Genomic DNA, 3,670 nt, shown 5'->3' with positions numbered 1-3,670 from the left:
CTCTCATAAAATTAAAACATAAGACTCGTGTATTGTTCTCTCAGACCTTATATTGGTCTCGTAAGTGTGATGACTCTCCTAAAACGACAATCCTACTAAAGTTTATCACGACTTTAGGAGCTCATGTTATTAGATTATTCACTTAATTATTCTTGTTCTTTTTCCAATGAAAGAGGACCGAAGCTTCCCTCGGCTTTAGGAGCTCATGTTATGTTAGATTATTAACTCAATTATTCTTGTTCCTTTTTCTGTCAAGGGAGGCCGGGCTAGTCCGAATGGACACTAACAACAACCCTCTTCTTGTAGTCAGTACAGTCAATACAAATTAATATATATTAAAACCCAAACTCCTGGTTAGTATCCGTGGACAGTGGAGTGGCGAAAACACCCTCCAAAATTTTTTCCCTCAACGTTTTCCTCCATCTTTTCAACAGTGCAAGGACGATTCTGCCCTTGGTAACCACGCGTCTGTCATCGGTGGTTCTTCTGCTCCGTTTCTTCCCTGCCTTTTGTTTGGGTTCCCTTCTCCCTCCTCGCCTCACTCTTCTCTGCACCAAGCAGCTCGATTTAGGGCTTCACCATTTCTCTTCGAATCAAGGTCTCTATTTCTCTCCCTATTTTCCCAATCTAGGTTTCCCTCTCTCTGTGTAAAAACCCTAGATTTCGCCACTGCCGGAGAGTCGAAGCTCGGCCCTTCGAGCCTCAATCCGCCTTGCCGATTACCTACTCTCGGCGCCTCCACCTAAACCCCTCTCGTAAATTTCCCAACTTTTCCCCCAATTCTTTGTTCTCTCTATTTCTGCGCTTTCGAAAGGTTTTAGATTTTCGCCTTCTTAAGCTTATGTTTCTGAAAAGACCTTGATTTTGTGTTTAATTTGGGTTGTTGCGTCGTGAATTTTGAATTTTATGTTTAATTTGGGTTTTTACATTGTGAATTTTGAATCTTTAGCCTGATTATTCTGTAATTAATTTTAATTTTGTGGGTTTGAGTAAATTCCGCACCTTTTCTTTTCGTTCTTTAATTTTTGAGTTCGATCTGTTAAATATGTGTGATTAGTGGGTTTTTCCGATCTGTTAAAGATTGAGACTTTTGTTCTACCAAATTTGAGTTGCAGCAGAAGGAAGCTAGGAGGTGCAGCAACTGGAAGTCGGATTTCACTCCCGTGGCTGCAATTAGATCAAGTTTTGGCTGATTTGATCTGAGCACGCACAGATTGTTTTTGACTCCTACCCTCCCAGAAACTTGAGGTACAAAAATTTCAAATTTTTTTGTGTTTTTTTTTATATTTATTTTCAGTGTTAATTTCTGATTAAATTATTATTTTTGATAAACCCATTTAGAATCTGATCTGGGTTTTGCCTGGATTCCATAGTAAAAACCTTGAAACTTGAAGGTATAAAAATGTAAGTGATTTATTTATTTTCAGTGTTACTCTCTGATTAATATTATTCTGGGTTTTGCAGAAATGTTATTCTTGCTGAAGACCTGCCATGTAAGTGATTTAATTTTTGCTTTTCGAATTTCTACTTTTCATGCATAATTATGAATATGTAGATGATTTGTGGGTAATTTTTTTTTACTTAATCTCCAATTCAAAGTGGGTGATTGCAGATTGATTGATCTGTACAAGCTTGCAATTAAGGCCCTTGGCCTAGTCTCACCTCCTCCCCATGAACAATAAGGGATGAAGTTTCAGGGTTCCATGCCCCGTGGATGCAATATTGAAGAAACCTTGCAGTGCATTTTGCAATCATTTGAACATAATAAGACATTAATTAATATCGTGTTCACATAAACCCACGGGGAATGTCATTGTTAACTGTTAACAATTTAAAGTGCTTGTACAAATTTTTAGTGATAAACAAAGCTTTATCTCGTACTAATTAGAAGAACATGCAAACAACGTAACAGATCGATCTAACTGCACTGTTTGTCAACGATGAACATGCATGTCCCTTCTTTCAAGCAACTAAAGCTTTTTACGAAATCTAGAATTCTGTGGTTGTCACGTGCAACACCAGAAGAGGGATCATGGGCTGTAAGCAGGACGTGGAGTGTTTTGGAATGCATTTTACATTATACAAGACAATCATTTCTAGCATATTTAAATTATGGTGCTGCTGGAACGTCATCTTCACTCTTCATAAGAAGCAAAGAAATCAAATGCACTTTTGCGAGGACCCGGATGACAGTTGCCATTAGAGCTGCTCCTGAAACTCCGCCGAGAAGCGACCCTTTGCTTAAATAAAAAATAACACCAGTGCTTAAAAACGTAACAACGTAAAGAAAACAAACAACAAGCATGTATTTTTCGAGCATCTCTCTGTAATTTTGCAGAAGAAATTAAGAGCTTAAAGGCAAATGAGCCGCCGCCGAAGAGGCCGTAGACTGCAGAGATAGCCGGAGCCATCTCCGCCAGCTAATTAAGAAGTGCACAAGAATCGACGACTGCATTTTAGGTTCGGATTTGAAGCTTGTGTTGCTGACTGCCAATTTGCCACTTCCCGCAGCGTAATCGTAGCGAAAGGGATCCGGGTTGGAAAATGCGGGAGAGTTGAATGTGGGAATTCTGCGACGGTGTTCGTACAAACAATTTCAAGGTAGTTGGGAGGACAGGGAGACTGGGGAACGGGGGGCAAAGAAGGGGGGGCGCCAATTTCACTTGGGGTTTGACAGAAAGCCCAAAATTTGGTGCGAAGAGGGAATTCCCGGTTGATAGTTTGATTTACAAGAATGACTTACACAGATCGTATAACATTATTAGATTAAGAAATGAGAGACTTACATAGATCGTGTAATATTATTAGATCAAGAAGTTACGTGGCATAAACTCGTTCCATGTAAGTTATTTTTTTGATTAAATTATTGGTAGTCTCATTAACATAATAAAACGAATATAACGGTGTTGGGATTTATATCATTTTCTGCAACGAAAATGATAAAAAGTGTTGTCGAAAACTTTCAAGTGAGTATAATTTGTTTTATTACAATTAGTACTCTAAGATGTAGAAAGATCTGAATCCGAGATACAATATGTTCAAATAAAGGATTCTATCCAAAATCATTTATATGTTAAAGTGTATAGTATGTCAGAATGTGAAATAATAATGTAAAACTTTAACCAAAGTATAAAATTCAAAGACGACTTTATTGATAAGATTGAAACTTAAGTCTCTGTTTTTCACTTTTATATATCACCAATATTTTTTTTTTTCCATCATTGATTTTGTTAGTGTTGACCCTAAAAGTTACAAAGTTTACTTGTTGCGCATGCCAAGTAATGAGTTATTTACGTTCTTCTTGTGAATGCGGGTGTGCCAACTCCCAACGGAGCTTGGTTAGGTGAGTAGAATAGATGTGGTGGTGATGTTGAATGTGTTGCTGACTTTTGCACTTGAGCGACTACGGCTAAGGAAGGAACACCTCTCAACCTAGGTTCTAGGAACTTGAAGACAAGGTTGCTTAGTTCATTGCAAAGTTTAGTATCTCCTGCACCAAGTTTGGCTGCCTCAATTATATTTGTGAGAATATAGGTACGTCGAATCAATATCAGGCTATAGGGGCAAAGATCCTCAAAGGAGATGAACGTTTTAATGGTGAACGTGGTTCAGCCATCTGAATGCCAATCTGCAAAATGCATATGAGAGTAACTAATCACAGACCACTTCA

At 38.2% G+C, this 3,670-nt stretch overlaps 1 long non-coding RNA gene across 7 annotated transcripts; it reads left to right on the top strand.

Moving 5' to 3' along the window:
• The first annotated feature begins 268 nt into the window (after nt 1-268).
• LOC126598474 (uncharacterized) lies at nt 269-2,959 on the top strand. Of its 7 annotated transcripts, XR_007614838.1 has the most exons (5): nt 269-755; nt 1,116-1,248; nt 1,342-1,394; nt 1,465-1,551; nt 1,913-2,959. It is a non-coding gene; the product is annotated as an uncharacterized LOC126598474 (long non-coding RNA). The 7 variants fall into 7 exon arrangements; XR_007614837.1 differs by lacking the exon at nt 1,342-1,394 and having other exon boundaries at nt 270-755; nt 1,428-1,551; XR_007614834.1 differs by lacking the exon at nt 1,342-1,394 and having other exon boundaries at nt 270-755; nt 1,110-1,248.
• The last annotated feature ends 711 nt before the right edge of the window (nt 2,960-3,670 follow it).

The sequence above is a fragment of the Malus sylvestris genome, chromosome 14 (genome assembly GCF_916048215.2).
Source record: "Malus sylvestris chromosome 14, drMalSylv7.2, whole genome shotgun sequence".
Taxonomy (NCBI): domain Eukaryota; kingdom Viridiplantae; phylum Streptophyta; class Magnoliopsida; order Rosales; family Rosaceae; genus Malus; species Malus sylvestris.
The sequence above is the reverse complement of the archived record's forward strand: the minus strand, read 5'-3'. Positions and strand labels throughout refer to the sequence as shown.